At 40.6% G+C, this 15,782-nt stretch overlaps 6 non-coding genes and 3 pseudogenes across 6 annotated transcripts; all 9 read left to right on the top strand.

Annotated features, from left to right (window-relative positions):
* The first annotated feature begins 4,932 nt into the window (after positions 1-4,932).
* On the top strand, positions 4,933-5,051 carry LOC135647684 (5S ribosomal RNA). Its single transcript, XR_010500417.1, has one exon. It is a non-coding gene; the product is annotated as a 5S ribosomal RNA (ribosomal RNA).
* A 285-nt stretch (positions 5,052-5,336) lies between these two features.
* On the top strand, positions 5,337-5,456 carry LOC135647746 (5S ribosomal RNA). Its single transcript, XR_010500474.1, has one exon. It is a non-coding gene; the product is annotated as a 5S ribosomal RNA (ribosomal RNA).
* A 340-nt stretch (positions 5,457-5,796) lies between these two features.
* LOC135647748 (5S ribosomal RNA) lies at positions 5,797-5,915 on the top strand. The gene has a single exon (XR_010500476.1). It is a non-coding gene; the product is annotated as a 5S ribosomal RNA (ribosomal RNA).
* Positions 5,916-6,255: 340 nt separating this feature from the next.
* Positions 6,256-6,374, top strand: LOC135647777 (5S ribosomal RNA; annotated as a pseudogene).
* A 341-nt stretch (positions 6,375-6,715) lies between these two features.
* LOC135647785 (5S ribosomal RNA) lies at positions 6,716-6,834 on the top strand (annotated as a pseudogene).
* Positions 6,835-7,175: 341 nt separating this feature from the next.
* LOC135647781 (5S ribosomal RNA) lies at positions 7,176-7,294 on the top strand (annotated as a pseudogene).
* Positions 7,295-8,375: 1,081 nt separating this feature from the next.
* On the top strand, positions 8,376-8,494 carry LOC135647478 (5S ribosomal RNA). Its single transcript, XR_010500215.1, has one exon. It is a non-coding gene; the product is annotated as a 5S ribosomal RNA (ribosomal RNA).
* Positions 8,495-8,835: 341 nt separating this feature from the next.
* Positions 8,836-8,954, top strand: LOC135647769 (5S ribosomal RNA). The gene has a single exon (XR_010500486.1). It is a non-coding gene; the product is annotated as a 5S ribosomal RNA (ribosomal RNA).
* A 229-nt stretch (positions 8,955-9,183) lies between these two features.
* LOC135647747 (5S ribosomal RNA) lies at positions 9,184-9,302 on the top strand. The gene has a single exon (XR_010500475.1). It is a non-coding gene; the product is annotated as a 5S ribosomal RNA (ribosomal RNA).
* Positions 9,303-15,782: the final 6,480 nt, after the last annotated feature.

The raw sequence follows: 15,782 nt of genomic DNA, 5'->3' as shown, positions 1-15,782 counted from the left end.
CCTGCATACACAAGCAAAAACTCTACTCCGATCTAGACAATTATTATAAAGCAAATTGACATTCTGTTGCCCGGCACGTCATTGGTTGGCGCTTCGTCCGATTCTTCGGTGCATCGTCCTCTCTTGCGGCTTGTTGCCCAATCAGCGGTTGACCTCCGCAACGCCGATATCCTTGGCGTAATTCCGCTCTTGGCTCGATGCCCGACGTCCGAAGCCTTCTGCCATCCAATATCCTAACGTGATCTCCTCCGGCGCAACGTCAATTCCTCCTGCCTTAATTGTCTAATCCTGATCGAGTAGACCTGCATCACTCAAAATATAGTTAAACATAAATATAATTATCAATTGGTTTCATCATCAAAATATGAGATTCAACATAGTGCATACCTATGGCATTGTAGGCTAGGTCATATCCATAAGGGAATGATTCAAAAGTTGCTAAATGATGGATATCTAGATCCATTCAACTATGTGTCATATGCAACTTGTAAGCTTTGCATTCGTGGAAAACTGACCAACTCTCCATTTAGTGGAATTGGAGAGAGAGCCACTGAGTTGTTGGAACTCATACATAGTGATGTATGTGGACCCATGTCAACTCATGCCATTAGAGGTTACTCCTACTTCATTACATTTACTGATGATTTCTCAAGGTATGGATATGTGTACTTAATGAAGTACATGTTCGAGGTCTTTGAGAAATTCAGAGAGTATAAGAATGAGGTGGAGAACCAGATCGGAAAGAGTATCAAAACTCTTCGATCAGATCGAGAAGGTGAGTACTTAAGTACAGAGTTTACTCAGTTCCTCAAGGACCATGGGATATTATCCCAATGGACACCTCCTTATACACCTCAGCTCAATGGTGTCTCTGAAAGGAGAAATCGTACGTTATTAGATATGGTACGGTCCATGATGAGTTTCGCTGACCTACCCATCTCATTCTAGGGATATGCCCTAGAAACCGCAGCTTACCTTCTGAACAGAGTTCCAACTAAGTCGGTAGTGTCTACACCATATGAGATATGAAAAGGGAAGAAGCCTGATCTTAAGGTTGTTAAGATTTGGGGCTGCCTTGCCCACGTTAAAAGACATAACCCCGATAAGTTAGAATCAATGACAGAGCGATGCAAATTTGTGGGATACCCTAAGGAAACTTGTGGGTATTATTTCTATCATCTCGAGGACCAAAAGGTCTTTGTAGCTAAGAGAGTAGTGTTCCTTGAGAAGGAACACATTCTTGGCGGAGACAGTGAGAGAATGATAGAGTTGAGCGAGGTTGGAGAACCAAGCTCAAGCACCACTCTACAGCCCGAGTCTGTTCAGGTACCTAATACACAAGTTTCAACTTTACGCAGGTCTGATAGAGTATCCCATCCTCCTGAAGGATATGTGGGACATATTAGAGGAGAGGATGTTGAGGATATTGATCCTCAGACCTACGAGGAGGCTATTATGAGTATAGACTCCGGGAAGTGGCAAGAAGCCATGAATTCTGAGATGGATTCTATGTACTCTAATAAGGTTTGGAACCTAGTTGATGCGCCCGAAGGTATTGTACCCATCGGTTGCAAGTGGATCTTTAAGAAAAAGATCGGAGTAGATGGAAAGGTAGAGACCTATAAAGCAAGGCTAGTGGCTAAGGGGTATCGTCAAAGACAAGGTGTTGACTACGACGAAACCTTCTCACCCGTAGCAATGCTAAATTCCATCAAAATTCTATTGGCTATTGCAGCACACTATGATTATGAGATCTGGTAGATGGATGTGAAAACCATATTCCTCAATGGGAACCTCGAGGAGGAGGTGTATATGATGTAACCTAAGGGATTCGTGTCCAAGAACTGCCCAGATAAGGTGTGTAGGTTGCTTAGATCCATTTGTGGACTAAAGCAAGCTTCCCGAAGTTGGAACATAAGATTTGATGAGGCAATCAGATCTTATGACTTCGTTAAGAACGAAGATGAGCCTTGTATGTACAGGAAGGTAAGTGGGAGCGTTATTACCTTTTTTGGTGTTATATGTGGATGACATCCTCATCATTGGGAACGACGTAGGAATGCTATCCAGAGTAAAGGCTTGGTTATCTAGACACTTCTCCATGAAGGACTTAGGGGAAGCATCCTATATCTTGGGGATTAGAATCTATAGAGATAGATCCAAGAGGATGCTTGGCTTGTCCCAGTCCAGGTACATAGAAACCATTGTCAAAAGGTTTGGCATGGAAAATTCCAAGAGAGGTCTCATACCGATGAGACATGGGATATCGCTTTCTACGAGTATGTCCCCAAAGACTCCAGAAGAAAGGGCGAACATGAATATGATACCTTATGCCTCAGCAATAGGGTCTATCATGTATGCCATGCTATGTACTAGGCCTGATATAGCGCATGCTCTGAGTGTCACGAGCAGGTATCAAGCGGATCCAGGCTTGGAGCATTGGAAAGCAGTAAAGTGTATCCTTAAGTACTTAAGAAGGACTAAGGATCTTTTACTAGTATATGGAGGTAGTAGCCTTAAGGTTAAAGGCTACACAGACTCAAGTTTTTAGTCTGATGTCGATAATAGAAAGTCGAATTCGGGGTACGTGTACACCTTGAATGGAGGAGCAGTGTGATGGAAGAGTTCCAAGCAAGATACTACTGCTGACTCGACCACAGAGGTGGAGTACATTGCTGCATCAGATGCAGCACAGGAGGGAGTCTGGGTGAAAACGTTCATCACAGATTTGGGAGTCGTGCCTGGTAGCGAGGAGCCGATTTCCTTATATTGCGACAACTATAGGGCGATTACTCAAATAAGGGGACCCGGGTCTCATCAGAAGTGTTCTGAGGAGGTTCCAGCTTATCAGAGAGATCGTAACCCGAGGAGATGTAGCAGTGGAAAGAGTTCCATCCGAAGATAACATTGCAGATCCACTGACAAAGCCGTTATCTCATATTGTCTTTGAGCGTCACAGGGGTCTGATGGGGATCAGACACATATGTGATTGGCTTTAGGTCAAGTGGGAGATTGCTAGTCATAGGTGCCCAGCAAGCCAATCACGTGAGTGATGGCACGTGTGACTTGATACAGAATTTTTTTGCTTATTATATTTTGGCGTATATCACTTTATAACTATTGCATAAATGTATATATATATATATATATATATATATATATATATATATATATATATATATATATATATATATATATATATATATATATATATATATATATATATTGTGATGTCCTTGGATTTGTGCAATGGGAATCGGATCGTGATGAGATCGTGATAATGAGATCGATTCACCTTTAAACACATATCCTAAATAATCCCGGTCATAGGTTACTCGAGAGGGACATCGTGATAACCGGACAGACTAGTGTGCTGTATACCCGTCCATATGATGGATGCAGTTGGTCTCATAGCTGCTCGTGTAGGGACACTAGGGATACAGTACAGGTGCTCATTGGAGAATGAGTTCACTGATTGATCCGCTTACGGAATGCTGGATGGTTGATGATGCCTTATTGTTAGACAGTGATTCCGTAGTCCTAGTGGTGTATCTGGTCCTTAGACTTGAGACACCAAGGATGTCCTGTATGAGTGCTCCACTCTTTGATACCAGACTTATAGGTTTGGCTGTCCCAAATCTAGTACAGCTGGTCATTGGGAGTGGTAGTCAACCTTACGAGAGCTATTGAGTGTCGATAGAGGATCATCCACTCTCGGCGTCATGAGAGGAATATCCCATGTGTTCTTGCTCCGACAAATCCTTGGCCAGGGTCATTCGGGTTGAGAGAGAAAGAGTTCTCCGGGAGAATCCGATTAGAGCGAGACTCGAGTAGAAACCGTATGGGTCTGACAACACCATGCTCGATATACGGTCTCTGGGATATTAAATGGATGAGGGATTATAGGTACACGGTAACTGAGGACAAACAGGTCCAATGGATTGGATTCCCCTGTATCGTTTGGGGACTATGGCGTAGTGGCCTAGTACGTCCGTAGTCGATGAGTCGAGTGAATTATTACAGAGATAATAATTCACTGAGTTAGAAGGAGTTCTGACAGGTATGACTCACGGCCAGCTCGATATTGGGCTTAGAGGGTCACACACATATGGTAGGTATTGCGATGAGTAGAGGTTCGGATCTGAGATATCCGACGGAGCCCTTGTCTTATTGGATGCAGATCCAATACCCACTAGGGGAGGACCCATTAGGGTTTGATAGGGGACCTCTATAAATAGGAGGGATTCAGAGCCTCATGGGCTAGAGTCTTTGCTTGTCTTTCCTATTCTCCTCTCCCTCTCCACCTCAGAGCAGGCCTGGAGTTATGAGGAGCGTCGTCACAACCCTGCTGTGTGGATCAGTGCTAGAGAGGAGGACGCTTGACCTCCTTCACCCTCTCCTAAGGATCTGCAAGGAAACAGGGATATACAATCTCCCTAGGTAACACAATCTACTCTATACGCAGTTTTAAGTTTCGCGGACTTTGCGCACCAATCTTCGCACGACGATGAACATCTCTTTGGGAATCGGGGATTTTGTTTTCTTGTTCTTCCACTGTGCATATGATGTCACCCCCAAGATTTCCCAACACTTTTTGCACCCCGAGCGATAAAAACCTCTCCTGTAGACCTCCAAGGGGATGGTTTTGGGCCTCTGAATTTGCCGTGACCGCTACGCATTCAGTCTCGTGGGGCTCGGAGAGAGCTTTCCGGACTAGGGTCACAATAGCGATTCCGTGTTCGTTCGAGAAAGTCCCGATGGTTTCGGCATGCGCATGCCGTGTCCGTTACGCAGTCGGCCTCGTGGGCATCAGAGAGATCTGACAATAGTGATTTCGAGATCGTTCGAGAGGTTTCGGGGTGCGCAAGGGGCTCCGATCATCGATATGCCATCCACGACGTGCACAAAGGCGAGGGACGACGCAAACAAAATGAGTGCGATCATACCAGCACTAAAGCACCGGATCCCATTAGAACTTCGATTTTAAGTGTGCATGGGCGAGAGTAGTACTAGGATGGGTGACCCCCTGGGAAGACCTCGTGTTGCACTACTTTTTACGCCCCGAGCGACGAAAACCTCTCCCGTAGACCTCCGAGGCGATGGTTTTGGGACTCAGAATTTGCCGTGACCGCTACGACGTCAGTCTCGTGGGGCTCGAAGAGAGCTTTCGGCGCGCGCTTGCCGTGTCCGGTACGTAGTCGGCCTCATGGGCATCGAAGAGATCTGACAATAGCGATTTTGAGATCATTCGAGTGGTTTCGGGGCGCGCAAGGGGCTCCGGTCATCGATATCCCGTCCGCGATGTGCACAAAGGCAAGGGACAACGCACACAAAATGAGTGCGATAATACCACCACTAAAGCACCAGATCCCATCAGAACTCTAATTTTAAGCGTGCTTGGGTGAGAGTAGTACTAGGATGGGTGACCCCCTGGGAAGACCTCGTTGTTGCACTCCTTTTTGCGCCTCGAGTGACGAAAACCTCTCCCGTCGACCTTCGAGGCGATGGTTTTGGCCTCGGAATTTGCCGTGACCGCTACGCAGTGAGTCTCGTGGGGCTCGGAGAGAGCTTTCCGGACTGGGGTCGCAATAGTGATTACGAGTTCGTTCAAGAAAGTCCCGATGGTTTCGGCGCACGCTTGCCCTGTCCGGTACGCAGTCGGCCTCGTGGTCATCGGAGAGATCTGACAATAGCGATTCCGAGATCATTCGAGTGGTTTCAGGGCACGCAAGGGGCTCCGATCATCAATACGCCGTCCGCGACGTGCACAAAAGTGAGGGTCGACGCACACAGAATGAGTGCAATCATACCAGTACTAAAGCACCGAATCCCATCAGAACTCTGATGTTAAGCGTGCTTGGGCGATAGTAGTACTAGGATGGGTTACCCACTGGGAAGTCCTTGTGTTGCACTCCTTTTTGCACGTCTAGCGACGAAAACCTCTCCCGTAGACCTCCGAGGCGATGGTTTTGGGCCATGGAATTTGCCATGAACGCTACACAGTCAGTCTCGTGGGGCTCGGAGAGAGCTTTCCGGACTGGGGTCGCAATAGTGATTCCGAGTTCGTTCAACAAAGTCTCGATGGCTTTGGGGCACGCATGTCGTGTCCGGTACATAGTCGGCCTCATGGGCATCGGAGAGATCTGACAATAGCGATTCCAAGATCATACGAGTGGTTTTGGGGTGTGCAAGGGCTCCGGTCATCAATACGCCGTCTGCGACGTGCACAGAGGCTAGGGACGACACACACAAAATGAGTGCGATCATACCAACACTAAAGCACTGGATCCCATCAGAACTTTGATGTTAAGCATGCTTGGGCGAGAGTAGTACTAGGATTGGTGACCCCATGGGAAGTCCTCTTGTTGCACTCCTTTTTGCACCCCATGTGACGAAAACCTCTCCCGTAGACCTCCGAGGCGATGGTTTTGGGCCTCGGAATTTGCTGTGACCGTTACGCATTTAGTCTCGTAGGGCTCAAAGATAGCTTTCCAGACTGGGGTCGCAATAGCGATTCCGAGTTCATTCGAGAAAGTCCCGATTGTTTCAGAGCGTGCTTGTCGTGTCCGGTACGCAGTTGGCCTAGTGGGCAACAAAGAGATCTGACAATAACGATTCCCAGATCGTTGGAGTGCTTTTAGGGCGCACAAGGGGCTCCGGTATTCGATACGCCATCCATGACATGCACAAAGGCGAGGGACGACGCACACAGAATGAGTGCGAGCATACAAGCACTAAAGCACCGGATCCTATTAAAACCCCACTGTTATGCGTGCTTAGGTGAGAGTAGTACTAGGATGGATGACCCCCTAGGAAGACCTCATGTTGCACTCCTTTTTGCTCCCCGAGCGATGAAAACCTCTCCCATCGACCTCCGAGGTGATGGTTTTGGGCTTCGGAATTTGCTGTGACCGCTACGCATTCAGTCTCGTGGGGCTCGGAGAGAGCTTTCCGGACTGGTGTTGCAATAGAGATTCCGAGTTCATTTGAGAAAGTCTCGATTGTTTCAGCGCGCGCTTGCCGTGTCCGGTACGCAGTCGGCCTAGTGGGCAACGAAGAGATCTAATAATAGCAATCCCGAGATCGTTCGAGTGGTTTTAGGGTGCGCAAGGGGCTCCGGTATTCAATACGCCATCTGCGACATGCACAAAGGCGAGGGACGATGCACACAAAATGAGTACGAGCATACAAGCACTAAAGCATCGGATCCCATCAAAACCCCAATGTTAAGCGTGCTTGGGTGAGAGTCGTACTAGGATGGGTGACCCCGTGGGAAGACCTCGTGTTGCACTCCTTTTTATGCCCCGAGCTACGAAAACCTCTCCCGTCGACCTCCAAGGCGATGGTTTTGGGCCTCGGAATTTGCCATGACCGCTATACAGTCAGTCTCGTGGGGCTCGGAGAGAGCTTTCCAAACTGGGGTCGCAATAGCAATTACGAGTTCATTCGAGAAAGTCCCAATGGTTTCAGCGCACGCTTGCCGTGTCCGGTACGCAGTCGGCCTCGTGGGCATCGGAGATATCTGACAATAGCGACTCCGAGATCTTCGGTCGTCGATTCGCTATCCACGACGTGCATAAAGGCGAGGGACGATACACATAAATCGAGTGCGATCATACCAGCACTAAAGCACCGGATCCCATTAGAACTCTGAAGTTAAGCGTGGGTGACCCCCTGGGAAGTCCTCATGTTGCACTCCTTTTTGTGCCCCGAGCGACGAAATCCTCTCCCGTAGACCTTCGAGGCGATGGTTCTGGGACTCGGACAGAGCTTTCCAAACTAGGGTCACAGTCCCGATGGTTTCGGCGCGCACTTGTCGTGTCCGGTACACAGTCAGCCTCATGGGCATCGGAGAGATCCGACGATAGCGATTTCGATATCGTTCGAGAGGTTTCAGGGCGCACAAGGGGCTCTGGTCGTCAATACGCTGTCCGCGATGTGCATAAAGGCGAGGGACGACGCACACAAAACGAGTGCGATTATACCAGCACTAAAGTACCAAATCCCATTAGAACTTCGATGTTAAGGCACTCCTTTTTGCTCCCCGAGCGACAAAAACCTCTCCCTTCGACCTCCGAGGCGATGGTTTTGGGCCTCGGAATTTGCCATGACCGCAATGTAGTCAGTCTCATGGGGCTTGTAGAGAGCATTCCGGACTAGGATTGCAATAACGATTCCGAGTTTGTTCGAGAAAGTCCCGATGGTTTCGGCGCGCGCTTGCCGTGTCCGGTACGCAGTTAGCCTCGTGGGCATCAGATAGATCCGACAATAGCGATTCCGAGATTGTTCGAGAGGTTTCGGGGCACGCAAGGGGCTCCGATCATCGATACGCCGTCCACGACGTGCACAAAGGCGAGGGACGACACACACAAAATTGGTGCGATCATACCAGCACTAAAGCATCGGATCCCATTAGAACTCCGAAGTTAAGCGTGCTTGGGCGAGAGTAGTACTAGGATGGGTGACCCCTTGGGAAGACCTCGTGTTGCCCTCCTTTTTGTACCCCGAGCGACGAAAACCTCTCCCGTAGACCTTCGAGGTGTTGGTTTTGGGCCTTGGAATTTGCCATGACCGCTACGCAGTCAGTCTTGTGGGGTTCGGAGAGAGCTTTCCGGACTGGGGTCGCAATAGCGATTCCGAGTTCGTTCGAGAAAGTCCCGATGGTTTCGACGCACGCTTGTCGTGTTCGGTACACAATCGACCTCGTGGGCATCGGAGAGATCCAACAATAGCGATTCCTAGATCGTTTGAGAGCTTTTGCGGCACGCAAGGGGCTCCAATCATCAATATGCCATCCCCAACGTGCACAAAGGCGAGGGACGACACACACAAAATAAGTGCGATCATACTAGCACTAAAGCACTGGATTCCATCAGAACTTTAAAGTTAAGTGTGCTTGGGCGAGAGTAGTACTAGGATGGGTGACCCCTTGGGAAGTCCTCATGTTATACTCCTTTTTACGCCCCGAGCGACGAAAACCTCTCCCGTAGACCTCCTAGGCGATGGTTTTGGGCCTTGGAATTTGTTGTGACCGCTACGCTGTCAGTCTCGTGGGGCTCGGAGAGAGCTTTCCACAATAGCGATTTCGAGATCATTCGAGTGGTTTCAGGGCGCACAAGGGGCTCAAATCATCGATACGCCGTCCGTGACGTGCACAAAGGCGAGGGACGACGCACACAGAACGAGTGCGATCATACCAGCACTAAAGCACCGGATCCCATTAGAACTTCGATGTTAAGTGTGCTTGGGCGAGAGTAGTACTAGGTTGGGTCACCCCCTAGGAAGACCTCATGTTGCATGCCTTTTTGCGCCCCGAGCGACGAAAACCTCTCCCGTAAACCTCCGAGGCATTGGTTTTGGGGCTCGGAATTTGCCGTGACCGCTACGCAGTTAGTTTCGTGGGGCTCGGAGAGAGCTTTCTGGACTGGGGTCGCAATAGCGAGACATGACTCAACCTGCGATCCAAGCGTGGTCCAGTTCAATGATAAAGCTTAGCCCAACTCATCAGTGAGGCTCAACTTTGCCTGTGAAGCTAGACCCGCCCAACTATGCGATTGACATTAGATATATTGTCATTGCTCTATCAAGCTCATTGTACCTTAACTCAACCTATTATTTGGGATAGTCATGTGCAAGGCACGCGACCCATCAAAGACTCAAGTGGGTCAATTTAGTATAGGTCGGCATAATATAATATGCTTTAATTTTCTCTCGCTTTGAGCTCGTTGATTGATTGAATCAAACAAGTTTGACCGATTCATGCCGATTTAGAGTAATTCTAAACCAGACTAGTTCAAATCTATTTAACCTAATTAAAATTAATCAAATCTAAATTAGACTAATTTAAGATAATTTGAGATTAGTTCCGCTATGTCTTAATTGAATTGAGTTTGATTTAAATTAATTGAGTTATTCCAATTAGGGTTTTAGCTAATTGAGAATTATTAAGAGATTGATGTTTTATGTTTTTATGATTTGGTGAACCTAATAATTTTATCTAAAAGTATTATTTAGAAATAATTATTAACTTTTTATTTATTAATTAAGTTTATAATATTGATGTGATTATTGTCATGTAATATATGTGATTATGCTAGTGGTTTACATTGGAAGTGCAACCTATGAAAGGAGCTTCGAGCCCATTATAGTGTGGAGCCACTAATAGACATATTCTAGTAGATCATACATCAAGCATAGTCCTTTATAATATTTTATCATACTATTTTTTATATGTATGCATGAATAAATGAATGTAAATGAATGATCATAGTTATTTATGTACTCTTACCGAGGGTAAGTAGGGTGATTGCCTTCGAGGATTAGTGGGCCATTAGATATGACAGTTAGATAGTTCCTCCATTTACTATTGGGAGGAATATGTCCCCACTTGGGTTGGTGAGGAATATCACTCTATTCGTTGTTAGGAGTGCGATATAGGTTCTCTCTATTTGTTATTGGGAGGTATCCATCTTATGGAGTGCACTACGGAATGTGATATACGTCTTTATTATCCGACTATTCTATATGTGTTACAGATTTTATTTACTATATAGGAATTATTATATTTTTAATATATAAATTTTATAATAAAAGAATATATTTTTATATTAAATTATTGATATTTTTATATGTTTCACAATGATTAAAGATTATTTTTATGATTTTTTAAAGTTTCTCACTTGTATATGATTATTGATATATTTTGATCCTATATTTATTTTTAAAGTAATTTATTACTTTATAATAGATCTAAAGTTTGAGTGGAGAAAACTTTTTATCACTTATGGTAGTACCAAAAAGATGTTTCTTTTAGTAAAAAAATATTTTTGGTATTGTAAAGATATGAATTTAAATTCAAAATTAAAAAATTCTGTAAATGAAGTTTATGATTTATTTTTTTAAATCTACAAAATGACAATTAGCACTTAAATATAAACAGCAGAAATTATAAAAAAGATAACATTAAATATTCAAGCGGATGTTATCCCAATTCTTGACATTCAAAGGAGCATTAAAAATTTTTATTCAAGATAACTCATATTTTACCATTGTAAAATTTAATCAGAATCCTAACCTTAGGAAATATCAATCAGTATCTTTCCACTTGAATAATATTCTAATAAAAATTTATAATATCGAACAACATGAAATGATAGAATGTCAAAAGTGGAAGACATCTTACCAATATCAGTAGAATAACATCTTCACTTGACTCGTGAGTGCTTGCTTGATAAGTTAGTTATCTTCGCACTTGGCACCGATACTTCCTCTTCCTCTTCCTCTTGTGCCATTGCAGCAGAAACTTCTATACCTTTGCGTCGATGCCTATCTCTATTAGCCATGTTTGGTAAGTTGCTACAGTCTATTGAAACATTAGGCAATTATTTATATAATTAAAGCCATGGCTTAGGTTTCAAGAGCAACTAAAAACAATCGTATCCACTAATAACTGCAAAGATATTATATCTGCCCAAAGTCAAAACCACTGTTTCTTCTCTTGGAACTTCTCTCTCTAGGCAGTGTGTTGTGTTTGCAATAGTCACGAAGTAAATGTTGATCAGAACTGAAATTAAAGAAAATGCTTCGGACTGAATGGAGAAGCTATAATAACCTTAAAGGCAGTGTGGGGATCCTGTCCTGCATTGGAACTAAATGAGTATTTAATTCTAAAATATCAAAACAGAATGTGATGCTGGAAACATTCAATTACAAACTATACTGTTCAAAATCATTACAACCAGCCTTATAGAAATCAAAAGAAAGATAAGGATAGTAATGTTCAAAATCTGTGACTTCTGAAGAACAGTAATGCAAAGATAAAATTGTCTGGAACTAATAATGTCTTAATCTTCTTCATTAATTAACAAGCACATCTTCACTGTCATCACTATCTCCACCTTCATTATCTATGGAATCTTCAGTATCATACTTTTTATCATTGTCATCAATTGCCTTATAGTCTACTCATATCAATAGTTGACGCTTGAAGATCATTTCTTTCCCAAATCAAATCACTAATATGACTTCCTTTCATCGTAGGCATGACCATTAGTGTTTGAAGATTTCCTTTGTTGAATTGGCTCATTTTCTTGTTCTTCACTGATTTCTTTTTCACATTAGAATTCATCTCTGGTTGACACATTATAAAAATCTCGAGGCTCACTCTGTACAACAGTATATAGAATCATTATTATTTTTAATGTAATAGACTTGTTTAACATGGCTTGAGAGAACAAAGGGATTAGTTCTCCCCTCTCTTAAAGTCCTAAGCAAATTTATCATGATAAAACCATAATCATCAATAATAATTCTTCTTTCTATAGAATCAACATCAAATCAATGATACTTCAACGACACAACCTGATAACCCACGATATAACACAAGTCAATAATATCAATTAAAACACTAAAGAAATTTAATAATGTTATTGTCAGGTTCTCTTTTCACCAATACTTTACTATTTTGTGATTGCTTATGCTTTTCATGATTCTAGTATGGACATGAAAATTATTTACAATATATCCACTAAAGCTTGTGACTTCTTGCATCAAATTATATTCTAATGACATAAGTTGATTATCCACTTCTTGCATTTAAGTTATAGGAAAAAAAATATTAATAACTATTAATTTTATAAATAAAAATTATTTGTAAATATACTTCCACGTTTATCAAACCACTGATTGAATATTTTTTACCTCAATTTCATATTCTCTAGGTAAATAGATAGTGAGAAAATATTATAAAAAAATATCAAACAAGATATATAAACAAATAATATGAGCGACAATTATTACTCATTTAAAGAATGGACAAACTTGAGCCGTTGAGTACTTTTTTTTCATTATCATCTTTGAAGAGAAATTTGAGTAGTTCTACCTATGTTGCAACTTATGTTGAGCCTATAGTTTTATACCATCAAGGAAGCTAAAAAGTTAATATTTCTTGGATGTCCAATATTAATTAAAAAATTATTTTACATAATCCTAAATTGTACAGGTCTAGCGAAGGTATTATAACTTTCATCATCGGACAAACTATGTGTTCTCTTGAATGAATTGAGTTCATAATTCCCTCTTCAAGGCATCCCAAGTATGGATATTACAATGATCTTTGAACATTTTCTCCCAACATATAGATCACTATAATTTTGGCATCTTTTGATTCAGATAGCATCACTTGAAAGTACAGGTCTATATTGAAAAGAAAATTTTCTAACTCTCTAACATCCTGAGTACCCTAGTAACTCTTCAATTTTGGAGCCCTTACTCTCAATGCTATGAGACTATCATCTATTCTCATGCATTACTTACATGAGTATCGACACGAGCCATAAATTTCCTTGCTTGCTCTTGTAAGTATTGCACTAATTCTCTCATATCATCCATTAATCTTTCGACTTGGATCTCTAGCTAATCAGTTAGGATTCTAACCATTCTTCCTTTAGTGCTTCTATGTTGTTTAGGCTACCTTTCAAATTGTCTCTCTTCCGAGTTAAAAAACTCTTACTCTATGGATTATCATTGCAAATGTCATGTTCCTATTAAGCGACTTTACTAATTTCTGCAAGAGTTTTAATTTATTTCTCTCATGTAATAAATACTATTGCTCTCTTGTACAATAGTACTATTATTTATCATGCAACTCTGTCATGATAAATTTAATATTTACTTGACTAACTTTGATATTGTCTTGTCACATCTTTAGCTAGGATTGTCTTATGCATGCAATACCTAAGTGATATTCATCTACAAAGATAAACATAAACTTTAATATTGTAGATCCATGAAGAGTCTACATAGAGAAAAAAAAATATTCAAAAGATAAACATACAAGTAATATGCCACCCTTACATACAAAAAGGGTAATATAATAGAGATCACAAATAAAACAAAGTAATTAGCTTTTTTTATGCATAAAAGTCTCTTGCAAATTTGCTAAACAATCGTACATAAAAAGGGGTTCCAAATGTAGGTATAAGCCCAATGTTATTTAATATTTTTATCAAACAAAAAACATGAGGTAGGAAAAAATACTTGATTTATTAATAAAATAAAATTGATTAGTTTAAAGGTATTTTATACTTGTTATAAGTTATCATATGACAACATCTACTTAATAATAAGAAAAAGAAAACAAAAAAAAAGAAATTAAATTTGTTCTTGATTGAATATTACAAATCTTGACTAAAAGATCTATCTCTACAAAAATGGAAGTTTAACAATCAAGAATATCATCAAGAGAAGAATATTATTTTTTAAATCAAGTTTGATACAATTATAATTTTATTTATTTATATTTTTTTCTGATTAATCCTTGTACTTAAGAATATAAAAAAGGCTAGAACATTATAATAGAGATCATTAGAAATGAATCCATGAATTTAGTTATGTTCCCACATTATTGTGAGGCCATAATTATTTTTATCGATGAAATGATTTCATCTTCTACGTGTGAGATGTGTAGAGGTGTGAGACACTCATCCAAAGAGTTAGCTCCTTTAGCCAAAGTGATTCCGATAATTATCTAATTTTTTAATATTATCTCTCAATTATTATATTTTTTCATCACTTTCTATTTCTCTATTATAAAAAAATCACTATCACTCGTCCTGCATCAGATTTACTATCAATATTTTTTATCTAGCCAAAGGGCAAGTTCTTACAAGGTGAAAGCATATGATACATTGGCAACTTAATTGATTTATCAAAAAAAATAAATTTGATTAATTTAGAGATATTTTGCATATGTAACAAGTTATCACAAGACAACAACTAGTAAAAGAAAGTAAATGTAAAAAAATAAAAAAATAAAATCCATTCTTGATTAAAGATTAAAAATCTTTTATTTTTATTTTCTTTTTTTATCCTTATGCTTTGATCTACAAAAGGGGCTAGAATATTGTAATGGAGATCATAAAAATGATCAATGAATCAAATTTTGTTCTCACATTGTGTATGAATGGTGTCAGGTCATAATTATTTTTTTAATAAAATAATTTCATTGTCTACATATGAGATGTATAGAGGTGTGAGGCTTTATTCTAAGACTTCGCTCCCTAAGCCAGAGTGAGTTTAATAACTATACAAGATTTTTTATATTATCTTAGTTATTATTTTTATTCTTTTTCAAACATTCTATTATAAAAAAAAAATCATTGCCAACCATCATATAATTAAAGTAGGAAAATTAAAAATATCGCACTACCCCTTAAACATATAACTAAGATTTCATCCAACTAGATACTACTAAGGTGTTCCAAGGGGCTGAGGTAACTAATATTTTACGAGACTAACAGTCAAAAATCAACTTGTGGTATATGAGAATAAAGTTATTTTAGTATTTTTTTATCTTTACATAAAGTTTAAACATTTCTAAATTTTACAAGACAAATAAAAATTAAAAATACTAACAATAAATCAAAATGGGACTGACAAGACTATTTCTTACCTCGTACAAGTTACCTATAAAAAAACACTTAAAATAATAAATAATTTAAAATAATAATAAAAAAATCAAAAACATGTAACAAATACCTTGGTTATATGGTTCCGTGCAAATGACATCCAATACATAGTTGTGGTTGATGACACCAAGGCAGTGGAAGTGCCTAATTTTTATTTTTTTTAACAGGAGTCTTCTTCTATCATATGCTTGGAATTTAAAAGGCTCCCAACTATAATTGTACAAAAATTTTGCTTTGCACTAGAATACTACTTTTACAAACTTTTATGTACATTTTTGTTATGACTACTTTTCAAATTAAATCTTCCCTTAAGAA

The sequence above is a fragment of the Musa acuminata genome, chromosome BXJ3-8 (assembly GCF_036884655.1).
Source record: "Musa acuminata AAA Group cultivar baxijiao chromosome BXJ3-8, Cavendish_Baxijiao_AAA, whole genome shotgun sequence".
Classification (NCBI taxonomy): domain Eukaryota; kingdom Viridiplantae; phylum Streptophyta; class Magnoliopsida; order Zingiberales; family Musaceae; genus Musa; species Musa acuminata.
Note: the sequence above shows the minus strand (reverse complement) of the source record. Positions and strands in the feature narration are given on the sequence as shown.